We start from the raw sequence: 14,339 nt of genomic DNA on the forward strand, positions 1-14,339 counted from the left end.
ACCAATGCCAGTGCACAATCATTAAGCTTCCTTATGGAACCTAGAGGAAAGTCTCACCTCGAGCAGCTCCAAACCACCAGGTAATTGAACACCCAGGGCAATGATAAATCAGACTCGTAACTCATTAAAGTGGCACAGCGTCTGAAGACTCGCATTAGACTATGAAATGGTGTATCAGGGAGTTATTAGACTGATATGGAACAGATTGCAAGTATTACAATAACAAAGTACTTACAGCACCATTCAGCCCAACAGGTCTATTCCAGTGTTGATGGTCCACAAATTCCTCCTTCCAGCCCCTTCCATCTAATCCCCATAAACACATCCTTCCATTCTTTTCTCCCTCGTGTGCTTATCTAATTTTGTCTTAAATGCTTTTTCGCCAGGCCTTAACTACTCCTTGTGGAAGTGAGCGCCACATTTTAACCACTCTCTGGGTGAAGCAGTTCCTGCTGATTCTTTTAATTAGGGCCAATAGTCCCACTGAGGCATGGTGAAGATGGACAATGTCTCTATGGCCAGGATTTTATGCTTCGCTGAAGCGGGTTCTGGGGCGATGGTGGGGGGGCTGTAAAATTGCATGGATAGGATTCCCTCCGGCATCCCACCCACCCCAACCGTGAGCCAAAAGAAAAGCGGCAGAACACGAAGAAAAGGGGACATGTCCTCTCTCTGTCCGACCCCAAAAACCTGACTCAACTTCACAGTGCAGGGGCACAGCCTCTGGTGGGAATCTGGCCCTTTCCATTGTTAAGGCCCTTAAGTAGGCACTTTATAGCCAATCAAGGGCTTTTTCCCCCCCAGCCTCAATTCTGAGGCTGGCAGGCACCAGGTCAGAGCAGGGTGGGAATCTAGAAAATGAATGAATCCCCATCGCAGACAGGAAAACGGCAGGGGCCTTAATCTCAAGGCCCCGTCAGATTTGGGGCACCTTCCTTTCCAGGATCTGGGAGCTCTAGCCCTTTCTTCCCCACCTGACCTACCTCCCAACACCTAGATCTCCCCCTAGTATTTGTTTGAGTAATTAGACCTATGCATGGCTTCCTTCTTTTTATAACACAAATAACAATAGATTTCTCTGCCTGCAAAGCAGTGTACTATATTCTTAAGCTTTCCACAATGTTGACTTTTCTAGTGTTGCCAAGTATAATGAACAAGTTATCACACAATCAACGATATGTCACAAATGGAGGTCATGCAGCCCATTATGTTGGCTTGTTGAAAGAGTTATCCAATTCACCCCAGACCCTTGAGCACTGCAATATTTCCACTTCAGATATTCATCCAATCCCCTTTTGAATTTATGCAAATGTTGGCTCACAAAGCTGAATTCGCAAAGGAGTTGCGATTTGTGCCCCCAGACTATCGTGGTGTGGTAGGGTTTAAAGGGGCGTTACCCAAAGGCCATGTGATGGGGCCAGAGCCTATGTGCCGAGGCGGGAAGCTGAGCGAGGGCGCATACCCAGGTCGAGGAGATGCCAGAGTTGGAGCCAGGGAGGAGAGTTGTTCAGCCATGTTGTTACTTCAGTCTGATCTTTTCTATATAAAATGATATGCTGTTGGCAATAAAGCCTTTGTCAATTTAAGCCACATCAAGTTGGCCTCGATCTATTACATGTGGATATTTCCCTTACATCTTAATCATTTGCTGGTTGTCATTCTACACCTTGATACTTGTGACTGCTGTACCTGCCACGCTGTTGCTTATTTCAAACATATATTATTTGCACTAAACTATTATGTTAAATTAGATAGTATTTTTCATGTAGATGCCACATTAAGTAAATTGATCTGTCGGCCATTGTCAGAATTGGGACAGATACCCCATTTTTTGGATTCAGCTAATGGGCTGTATTGTTCATCTCATTTACATTACCTTCGTAAAATTGCTGACCTTTAAAGATTTCCCTGAGTTCTATTCAAATCAAATGAGTGAGACAGATATTTTTTAAATGTGTAACAGATAACACATGAGCCGGGATTTTACGACCTCACTCGGGCGAGGCTTGTAAAATCCTGCACGAGGCCAACGGAGAATTCCGTTCTGCAAGCCCGGAATCGGGGTGGGCGTGGCGGTAAAATTCCAGCCTATTACATAGAGTGAGATGCCAGTAATTATTTGGTATGTTATTTTAAATAGGAACAGGTAACTACATACTGGATTTGGAAACTTGTTTCACGTTTGCAAACAGCAGTAGGAAGGTAAATGTTTATTGAATTGAAGAGTGATGTAACTAAGTAAATTCCATGAGATGCAAAACTGCTGCAAGAAACCACATTTCTAGACCTCCTTTCCTTCTCTCCCTTCCCCTCCCCTCCATGTGGGTAGACACTAATTTGCACCATGTTTCACAGACCAGAACAACACAGAAGTTTCACTCAACTGAGACCATAGAATCTTCCATCAGTTAGAGTTTGTGAAAGTGAAAATGTGATTACTGGACATGTTTCCATGTTCCTTAGACTTGTTGCCTGTATTTTGTTGTAAAGGTTCTGTAAGTGTTAGAGGTGATAGGCATTTGGCCTTCCGGATTTTGGAAGATTTAATTCTAGTGTGTCCAGAGGTCTCTCCTATACAATGTGCAACCTGACATGTTGAATTCAGTCACATGATCTTGTTTGTGTTCTACTTTTTCAATTCCCACCATTCAATCCATGACCAGAAAAATATTTAGCCACAAACGTAATGATCTTGCATCAATGACTGGAAACATAATTCGGGACTATTAAAATGAATGTTTACCAAAGAGGAAGAGATGGGACAGTGTCGTGGGGTGGTTGTGGAAAGGAGGGAGAATAGGGGAAGCTGCTATTCACATATTGTTGGAAATGTCTCGCACATGACTCGCTGTTAAGATAATGACAGAAAACAAGTTTACATATTATATCCCTGGGACATTCCAAAACTTATTACAGCTACTTTTGCATCACATTTGGTGTTATGTAGGAAGAGACAAACCAAAACTGATTGAAATCCGAATCCTTATAGTATGGCTTGGTAGATAGGTGTCAAAACTTTGCTCATTGATAAAATATGATGACTCTATCGATTCTGTAGTATGTTTGTTCCGAGGGTATTCACAATATAGAATTCTGTAATGCAGAATCACCCTAATAAGACCTGTTGCCTTATCTCTCTCCCCTTCCTTTAAGATGCTTCTTAGAACTGATCTTATTGCAAAACATTCGAACATCTGTCCCAATATATCATGATATAGCTGGATGGAAAATGTTGTCTGATAACACATTTGAGATGTTATACTATGTTAGATTCTCTGTATAAATGTAGGTTCTTGCCTGTTGGTAGACTTCAAGATGAAGACATCAGGCTTGAGTTGAATTTTCTATAATGGTCTGGAACTTTGGATCTTTCCAAAGTTTAGTAATATTTATATCAGCAGCTCGGGTTGAGGTGGAGGCAAAAAGGCAGACCAAGACTGATAGTATGAAATAGAGAATAAGAGGCAGCCTCCGTGGTTGCTGGGGGAAGGATAACAATTCATAGCTAGAAGCCAAATGTGGGAATAACTCTGACAGGAAATACAAAATATGATTTTTTTAAATTCTAATTTCAATAAATATCAATGCTTTACTTGGTCAAGTGGCACTCTTGGTGGCAGAGTTCAGAAGAGAGAAATTTAATTAAAGATGGTAGGCCAAAATGTTGTCTGATTTCAAGAAGAAATTAAATATAGCTCTTGGGGCTAAAGAGATCAAGGGATATGGGGGAAAGGGGGGATCAGGATATTGAATTCAATGATCAGCCATCATCAAAATGAATAGCGAAGCAGGATTGAAGGGCCGAATGGCCTACTCCTGCTTGTAGTTCCTATGTTTCTATAGCAGTGGTTGTTGGCTATGCTCACAGCTGTAGCTTGTGGAGTGGGTTAATGGTTTGAGTTGGTGGCAGGACAGCAGATAACCAATGGAGCTCATATAAAGGGAGGAAAAGCCAGCCCAAGGCAACAGCTGGGAAGGCTGAAAAGCAGGATAAGGAGCATCAATAGGCTGGGAACTCACATGAGTGGAGATCAGCAATGGTTGACAAATAAATTCTCTGGTAAATGCTTTAGATTTCCAGGCCAATGTTTCCGTCCTTTCACGAAGGAACAGGTCACGTAGTAAAGTCATCTCAGTAATATTACATTGCTGTATATAAACTGATAAATAATAGAAATTGCATGGATTTCCTTACTTCCATTGAGTACCATGAAATGAATTGTTGATAGTAGAGATTGAGGTCATGGAGGGCTTGAGGATTCCTGGAGAGAAAAATGTATCATCTCTTCAGGACAAAAGATGTTACTGAAGGAGCTTGAATGTGGTTCAAAGATCAAACGATGTAGAATATAGAGGTACCTATTCAAGACACTGCACTCTGGGTAAGCAATTCCATTTTCTTTATCGACTTGTCAATAACCAGCTGCTCTTTGTGCGGCTGAAGTCAGATCACAATTTACACAATGTCCCATTTAGTCCAGTTGAGTATTCAGAGACATTGATCTCTTATCAAATAAAGTTAATGTGGACTTCCATTTGTGCTCAGGCAATAAACCCGGTGGTCTAATGACAGATATAATCCCCATTTCCACTATTGATCTTACAGAGGGTTCATCCATGTTACATTCTGGTTGAGCTCAAAGATGAACTGATTATTCAGACTGGTTAACACAAGTTTGATAGTTCCTGAAATCAAAAGTTGAAAAGATATTTGTGCTTCTACCTAATGTAAATCTTGTTCATTTTCTAGACATAGTCTGTATATTGGGAGGATAGTCGCGTATGCAGATGCTGTTTCTCACGTCTTCTTATGTGTACGTGCTTTCTCCTGACCACTTCACACATTCCTCAAAGTTACTCATTTTGCACCGCTGATAGGGTTTTTAAAATCTTATAGTATTGGTTTGAATAATTAGGCCAACACATATCTTCCTTCGTTTTATAACATAAACAGCAATAGATTTCTCTGCCTGCCAAGCAGTTTTCTTAAGCATTCCACACTGTCAATTCGAAAAGGATTCTGAATGCAGAACTAAATCCTCATGATAGGAGGCAGTAGAAGCTGTAAATGAAAATATTTACATAGCGCAGGGATCTGAAGTGTGAAATGGAGAGCAGGGCTGGATTATCTAACGGTGCCTTTCGGGCAAGCGTATTGGATTTCTGATTACCTTGCTTTGAATATTCATTATAGGATCATGGGCTGGACAACAGATTACAAAGGCAGGATTTTCTCTTGAAGTTAGATCTGCATTAATTTGACATTAATTTAGTTTGGGAAGATCTCAAATCTATACTCTCCAATCATGTGTTAACGACTGCTGTGCATTTTGAGATGGTTATATTTTAAGCTGTCTCCTTTAACTCCGGATCAGATGGAATAGTTTGGAGTTTGGTGTGTGATTTCCTACAGAGCCTACCTGGAGACAAGTCCATGTGGCCTTATGCTAAATCTGTCTGGAGACAAGCCCATGTGAGCTGGTTGCATGGAGACAATGGCCTAGGTTGAAACGTATTGAAAGTAAGGTGCAAGCTTTAACACCTGGACATAAAAGAGAAAGCTGCTGTTCTTACTGTGTAGAGACTCACAGACTCTCAGCACTCAATTTTTTTGCCTCTAGATCTTTCCAGGGAGTACCTGGGGACCTGTGCAGCATTTCACAGTTGGCAAAGCATCAATGCAAAGCATCATCAAAATGAGAAAGAACTAGAGAGACGGAGAATTTTAGAGAGGGAATTGCAGAGCTTTGGGCCTAGACTGATGAAGGTATGGCTGCCAATTGTGGAACAATTAAAATAAGGGATGTGCAAGGGATCAGAATCAAGGAGTGCAGAGATCTCAGAGGATCGCAGGGCTAGAATTCCAGTAGCATTAGTAAAGAAAAATTACAGATCCAATAGTCATAAGAGTTTCATAGCACAGAAAAAGGCCCTCCAGCCCATCGTGTCTGCACCTATCAAACACCTATCTATTCTATTCGCATTTTCCAGCACTTGGTCCGTAGCCTTGCATGCTATAGCGCTTCAAGTGCTCATCTAAACGCTCTTCAATGTTGTGAGGGTTCCCGCCTCTACCGACTCTATCTGTTGCAGTTCAAATGAGAGATTCATGGGAAGATTTCCCATGTCATTTGCTGAGCTGTCCTTGGGTATTGTATAAGGAGAATGCGATGATCTCTATGATCTGCGAAAGCTGTGCTGTGAGAGAAAGGCTTGGCCTGTGAGTCTAAATCCGGCAGCCCCATCACAAACAATGGATGAAAATTAAAAACAATAAACTGTCAACTCTTGGCATGAAATTCTCTTTGTGCATTGTAAGAATGAGGCATGTGATACTGTTGGATGAAAGACAACTAAATAACATCAGTCAAGTAATTGACATTAGGTGCAAAATTGGACAAAAATGTTACACATTTCCAACTTTAGCTTGCCTTTTTCTAAGCTTCATAGAAAGAGAGAAACACAGAAAGTAGGAGCAGGAGTAGGTCCTTCGGCCCTTCGAGCCTGTTCCGCCATTCATTATGATCATAGTTGATCATCAAATTCAATAACCTGTTCCTACCTTCCCCTCATATCTTTTGATTCCTTCGCCCCAAGAACTGTATCTAACTTCTTGTTGAAAACATACAATGTTTTGGCCTCAGCTATTTTCCGTGGTGGAGAATTCCAAAGGCTTACCCCTCTCTGGATGAAGAAATTTCTCCTCATCTCAGTCCTAAATGATTTACCCCGTATCCTTCGACTGTGACCCCTGGTTCTGGACTCCCTGTCATCGGGAACATCCTGCTTGCATCTCCCCTGTCTAATCCTGTTGGAATTTTAAACCTGAAAATATTTCCTGGACTAGTCAAATCTGACTGACATATTCTCTATGTAGCAAACAGTTCTGTTCACTGAGTCTACTTACTGGCCACTGACCTATATGTCTCGCACATTTCAGGGGGCTTTTCACCATTTTGCCTCAGAAAGGAATGAGGGGCTGAGGTGGGGCGAATGTTACATTTAAAGGACAGCACATTCTCCCAAGTTTAAGGTTACTCAGGCTAGTCCTAAAATCCTCAGTACTGTCTCAGCTAAAGTCAATTAGCCAACACACATCTTAATCTGTAAGGTTCGATTAACAGGGCAAAAGATAATAGTTATGTTTCTGTTATGTGAACAGTTAGAAATCCTGATTATGAAATAAAGAGTTTTTCTTCCCAGTTCCCAGTAGATGATGGGATAGTATAGCCAGTAGAGGAATACTGCCACTTTCCAATCAGCCACCCATTATCCTCCTTGTCCCATCTTCAGTTCCATTGACTTCAACAGAGCTGAACATCAAGCAGGGAGTTTTAATGGTGGCCGGTGTGATTCAAACCATTCAGGATGACCTGGTGAGTCCACAATTAATGGTTCCATCACAGCAGTGCTGTATGTTTTATAACTTGGAGCTATGCAGAGATAACACTGGTTTCTATGTGTTTAACAGATTTTATTTACTGTACAGTGGCACAGTGATTAGCACTATCACCTCATAGCTCCAGGGATCCAGGTTCAATTCCCGGCTTGGGTCACTTGGGTTAAGTGCGGAGTCTGCATGTTTTTCCCGTGTCTGTGTGGATTTCCTCTGGGTGCTCCGATTTCCTCCCACAGTCTGAAAGACGTGCTGGTTAGATGCATTGGCCATGCTAAATTCTCCCTCAGTGTACCCGAACAGGCACAGGAGTGTGGCGACTAGAGGATTTTCACAATAACTTCACTGCAGTGTTTGTGTAAGCCTACTTGTGACACTAATGAATTAAACTATGAACTAAACTGTGTTACTCTCGGTATACATAAACAGGCGTCGGAGTGTGGCGACAAGGGAACTTTGTTAGGTGCGTTGGCTAAGCTAAATTCTCCCTCATTGTACCCAAACAGGAACCGGAGTGTAGCGACTAGGAGATTTTCACAATAACTTCATTGCAGTGCTAATGTAAGCCTCCTTGTGACTAATAAATACATTTTAAACTTTATTTTAAAATGTCTGCTCCATCCTGCAGCTCCAGCTGCCAGCTCTTTGTACAGTTTGCTTAATTTTCTCTGAGTCTACACCCAGACTTAACTAATCAAGCGCAGTGAGCTTCAACAGTAAACAAACTCAAAGAATCAAACAGAACAATTGAACACTATGAGCAGTTTAAACCATGAGATGGATTTTGAATTCTGAGTCAGGAAGCCGCCTGACGGTTTTGTGTCCTCACCCCCACCTTGTGACTTTCTCAAGGACACCACAGTTTCTAAATGTAAATGTCCTGTTGACCCAGAGTAGTGTTCAGTGCTCGATTGGCTGCTGTGAAAGTGGCCTGGATGCAGGATACAGTCACCGAGGACTGAGTGGCTGCCAGGATTGGGCCGGCCGCTTGCTGTGGAGATGGCTGCTTAGGGTAAAATACAGGGCCAGGCTGGGGCTGCCAGGGATAGGGGGCAGGGCCAAGGGCACGAGAAAGATTTGATTTGATTTATTATTGTCACATGTATTAGTATACAGTGAAAAGTATCCTTTCTTGCATGCTATACAGACAAGGCATACCGTTCTAGAGAAGGAAAGGAGAAAGTGCAGAATGTATTGTTACAGTCATAGCTAGGGTGTCGAGAAAGATCAACCTAGTGCGAGGTAGGTCCATTCAAAAGTCTGATGGCAGCAGCAAAGAAGCTGTTCTTGAATCGGTTGGTATGTGTCCTCAGGCCTTTGTATCTTTTTGTCGCCGGAAGAAGGTGGAAGAGAGTATGTCCGGAGTACGTGGGGTCCTTGATTATGCTGGCTGCTTTCCCGAGGCAGCGGGAAGTGTAGACAGAGTCAATGGATGGGAGACTGGTTTGCGTGATGGACTGGGCTTCATTCATGATCCTTGGTAAAGAACAAGACTGAGAACGGACTGGGGAAGATTGAAGGGCACGAGACTCAGAGCAGAGTGGGGATAAAAGGGTGCGAGACCGAGTGAGACTGAAAGTGGAGAGGATCAAAGGGTGCAAGAAAGGGTGGGACTGAGAGTAGGAACTGGGAGGATCAAAAGTGCGAGACTGAGAGAGGAGTGGGGATAAAAGGTGGGAGAAAGAGCGAGCCTGAGAGATGAAGGATTAGTTGGTGAGTATTTTACTTGATTTCCTCATTTATCTTTTAAATAATAGTGCAATTTGTTAGTAACTGTAAGGTTTTCTTCACAATTAATTTTCTATAATAGCAGTAATTAAGCTTATCAGGTGCAGTATGATTTATTCACTAAAATAAACAAAGATAAATAAATAGAAATAAACAAAAATAAAATAAAAACCTAAAACCCAAATCAGTGCAATTAAGAAATGTGTAACTTTAGTTGTAGTTTGATAAGCACGGTAAATTGTAATATACCTAAGGTAAGCATAAATATTTTTTTGTTTCCCATTTGTAGTTGATGACAGTTTTATTATTATATATTAATTAAGCATTTTCTGTACTCATTATGGAATACTCAGTGTGTATCAAATGTATTTAATCTTATTCATGGGATCATGATTAGTAAACAAGTCCGATTTTAACCTTGCTGCCACTAAGATGAAGGAGGGCCACTCATGTAGCTCACACGAGCCAAGGTTGCGCAGCACTGATCTATGTAAATATTGACTGGTTTGACTAAAACAAACATTAGGATCATTCTTCGTTAAGTTTCTCATTCCTTTGAAGTGACAGAATCTGTATGTGGAAATGAATTGATCCCAGCGCTCAAATATATTTAAGATGGGGAGGATGGGGGGGATAATTCTGGCCTTTATCTTCTGAAAGTCCCGAACTGGTCTAACGTTTGTGAAAAGTGAAGAACTCCAGGCTACACGGCATTTTTATGACTCGACTTCCCCACCCCCATCACGTGAAGCTGGAGAAAGTCAAAATGTCAAGTAGATGGAAAATGCCACAAGATTGATTTGCGATAATGATGGAAATAGCATTATAAAATGTTAAAGTCATTTTAAAAAGCTTCTGTTTTTTTAAAGATGCTGAAGGTGAGGTGGAAGATGGTACAATAATGAAAGCTTAAAATTCTCTCTGTTGCTGCATTACAATGTTACAAAAGGCACATAAGATAAAATACCTGAAAATAATTTCAAACGGATAACACGTGCATGTTATGCCATTTTTACTTGCTTATGATAAATTCTTTTGCATAATTTATCAGAAGGTGCTACAACATCCAAATAATAAAAGAGCTTTCCTTTTAAGGGTATATATTGAATTGCGCAATCAGGGCTAATCAGTCTAATTCCCTGATTAAAATGGAAAAAAGCTTATGGATTTAACTCTGCTGATAGTTAAGTGCCTGAATGAGCATTAGTTCAGTAGGTGGTGCGAAGTTGGTTTGGGGGAGCGGTTAGAGGGCACAGGAAGTTTATTTCTATCTGAGGTGAGCATACAAAAGTCAGGGGGGTTGACTACAGAGTGAATAATGGCCAGCATTGGGATGTGGGGAGGACTGTGGCACCATGACAAGGTTGAGACAGACAAGTGGATATTCTTGTTATTCAGGATGAATAGAATCATGATTGCACTTGATCCAAGGTATTACTCATGCACACATCATAACCTGAACCGTCCAAAAATAACTTGAGTTCAGATCCACTTTGTAATTGGATGCATAAATTAGCTTATGGATAAAGTGCAAATAAATAGGGTTCTGACAGGGGTTACCTTTGAATGAGAATTCGTAACTCTTCGACCACTTTTGGTAGAAGGTTTAAATTTAGTGTTTGACTAACGACTGCCACTGCCATTCTGCCTAGTCTCCTTTGTTGTTGGTGCCTTTCCCCCTAATTTTCCACCTGCCCACAGATGCCACCACCCTGATAACGTGCTGTTTTTAAATGTTTATGAGTGATCAGATTTCTGCGTGGACTGTGTATTCAAGGTGTAGGAACAAGTAAACATTCAGTGCACATAAATATTTTACCTGCAACCAATGATTTGAATTTGTAACAGAGTAAATGCTCTACTCTCATTCAAAAGGTACAAAAATGGAATTTGGATTATTGTAATCTTTCAAAACTTCATAATCTTTACTATCAGATTAATGTATCTCTTTAAGTCTTGCATGAAGACATTTCAAAATATGCACATTGTGCTGCCTACTTGTCCCAATAGTCAAAGAAAATATTTCAATGTCTTTAGTTCTCTTACTACAATCCTGCTAGTCAGCTGCATACTGCCAGACACAGTGGGATCAATTTAATAGGTGCAATAGTGGCTCTGCCTACTGGCCAGGGAGCTGGTGGCCACCCCACTGTGGCCATTTCCGGGAAGCCCAAAGTGATTAAACCCCAATCTGGCAATTACCTGTCCACTATTGGGCCTCTGGAGGTGAGGATCCCGCCTCCAAGAGCTGCCAGCCAATCAAAGAGCCGGTAACATTTCAGACCCAGAAATACAATGGCTGCTGCTGGAACTGTAGTTGGCCTCGGAGAAGAAGTGACCATGGAGGCCCTGGAATCCAGCTAGGTAGGGTTGGGATAAGCCAGACTGGCTCTGCGAAGGTGCTCAGTTTGGCAGATTGGGGGCACCGTTGTCATTGGCAGGTCCTTCCTTTGGGCACAGGAGAAGGCCCCTCCCATCCACCAGCAGGCAGGCCTGCCAAAGTATACCTGGTGGTCTTCCCACATGGCATGCCCCCACTTCTGCCTCTCGCCAGTGGTAGAACACCAGTGATGGCAGTTTGAAGCCTCATCTGGCCCTTAATTGGGCAATTTAGAGCCTCAATTGACCTATGGAGCAGAAAGGCTGACCTCAACCTACCCCTGACTTAATTAAGGGAATCAATAATGTAATGAGTTCTCCATCTTGTGCCTTCCTCGCCGATTAAATGACCCCTGCCACCTCAACCACTTCCAGGTCAAATGCTATTAAATTCTGCCTGGTATATCTCCATTTTCTGAAAGTACTGATTGGAATTCACAGGCTGCTGCATCATTTAACCTGTGCCAAAACCATCAATTCAATACGTTTCCAAGGAAATTGTAGTCTATGTATTTACTGTGCAAACAAAACGGGCTCCATCATTTGCATCTTAGTGGTTGCTCTTGAGCAATGAAACCAACCAGATGTGTTCCAAAAATGTAATCAGATTTCTCTCTAATGTAGGCCACATTTGACCACATAGCAATTGTAATTGGATGGTCGTGGATGAAGGAAATATAGAATCATAGAATAGAATCATAAAAGCCCGACAGTACAGAAAGAGGCCAATCGAGTCTGTGCCGACCACAATCACACAGGCCCTATTCCTGTAACCCCAAGCATTTACCCTGCAAATCCCCCTGACACTAGGGTCAATTTAGCATGGGCCAATCAACCTAACCCACATATCTTTGGACTGTGGGAGGAAACCAGAGCACCCACAGGAAACCCACGCAGACATGGGGAGAATGTGCAAACTCCACACACACAGTGACCCGAAGCTGGAATTGAACCTGGCACCCTGGCACTGTGATGCAGCAGTGCTAACCACTGTGCCATCATGCCGCCCCATAAACTTGAAAGCTGCCCAAAGACTGGTCCTCAGCGATAATTAACCTAAATACAGCAAAGTGCATGACTGATAGGGTAAGGAGGTAGGCCCCAGTCTGCCTCAGTGGAATGCAGATCAAATCTTGTGAATCTGATCCACATGCTAGCTGTCTAACCAACTGAGCTAACCATCCCCCAAATATAATTATTGCTTACGGTAAACATCGAAGCAATGCGCAAGACTATCGAAGATTATATTCTTGACTACCTTCTCTTATTACTCCAGCTCTCCAGGGTTTTCAAACCAGATGTTGCTATTAGGGATATTTACAGCTGGTCATCTGGAGAAAAAGAAACGGATAAAATGAGGGAAGAAAGGTGGAAAAATAGTTTGCCGAAATTAATAAGAAATAAAAATTGGAATGTGAGTGCTTTCCGCTAACGTCCCTTTACTTTCAATTTCTTTTCACACTAGATATTTTATAAAATTAACTTCACTTGCTGTGGCTGTTAATGATATATTATCTGTATTTTTTTTAAGATTAGGAGTTTTCTTCCCTTTGGGAGAGGATGGAAATATTTGGTGCAGTGGATTATCTCACAATCTGGTCATCTTTAGGCCCTGGGTTCTAGCCACACTGGAGACAACATGGTCTGCTTTCTCATGACTCTAAAGAGTGAATTTTCCCGTTCCGCCCACCACAGGAATTGTAGCAGGCGAGGGGCGGACCATGCAACGGTCCATTGACCTCGGATGGGATTTTCCGGTTTCGGGGTGAGCGCAGCTGGAAAATCCCACCCTAAGTGACCTGGTTATGACTGATCTAAATCTTTGGCAGCAATCTCTCCAAATTAAATCCTAGACAGCAATAATGGCAATATTGAGAGAGATACAAGGAGGAATGGCGTACAATCTGAAAATGTCATGATGTTGCAATAGATATTGGGATTAAAACCCACTGATTCAACCTGAATGGATTGCCACATTGGATCCAAAATTCAGATCTTCTGAAAGCATGATGCGGATATTGAGACTGTCCTGCTGACCAAGAGATTGGTTTTCCGACACTGCCAGGCTTTTTTTCCTGTATCATTCTGTAATAGAACCATAGAACCATAGAAAATTACAGCTCCGAAACAGGCCTTTTGGCCCTTCTTGTCTGTGCCGAACCATTTTATGCCTAGTCCCACTGACCTGCACTTGGACCATATCCCTCCACACCCCTCTCATCCATGAACCCGTCCAAGTTTTTCTTAAATGTTAACTTTATCCGGCAGCTCATTCCACACTCCCACCACTCTCTGCGTGAAGAAGCCCCCCTAACATTCCCTTTAAACTTTTCTCCTTTCACCCTTAACCCATGCCCTCTGGTTTTTTTCTCCCCTAGCCTCAGTGGAAAAAGCCTGCTTGCATTCACTCTATCTATACCCATCAAAATTTTATACACCTCTATCAAATCTCCCCTCAATCTTCTACGCTCCAGGGAATAAAGTCCCAACCTATTCAATCTCTCTCTGTAACTCAGCTTCTCAAGTCCCGGCAACATCCTTGTGAACCTTCTCTGCACTCTTTCAATCTTATTTACATCCTTCCTGTAACTAGGTGACCAAAACTGTATACAATACTCCAAATTTGGCCTCACCAATGCCTTATATAACCATACCATAACACTCCAACTTTTATACTCGATACTCCGATTTATAAAGGCCAATGTACCAAAGGCACTCTTTATGACCCTATCCACCTGTGACGTCACTTTTAGGGAATTCTGTACCTGTATTCCCAGATCCCTCTGTTCAACTGCACTCTTCAAAGTCCTACCATTTACCCTGTACGTTCTTCTTT

Source organism: Mustelus asterias, chromosome 3 (assembly GCF_964213995.1).
Source record: "Mustelus asterias chromosome 3, sMusAst1.hap1.1, whole genome shotgun sequence".
Classification (NCBI taxonomy): Eukaryota; Metazoa; Chordata; class Chondrichthyes; order Carcharhiniformes; family Triakidae; genus Mustelus; species Mustelus asterias.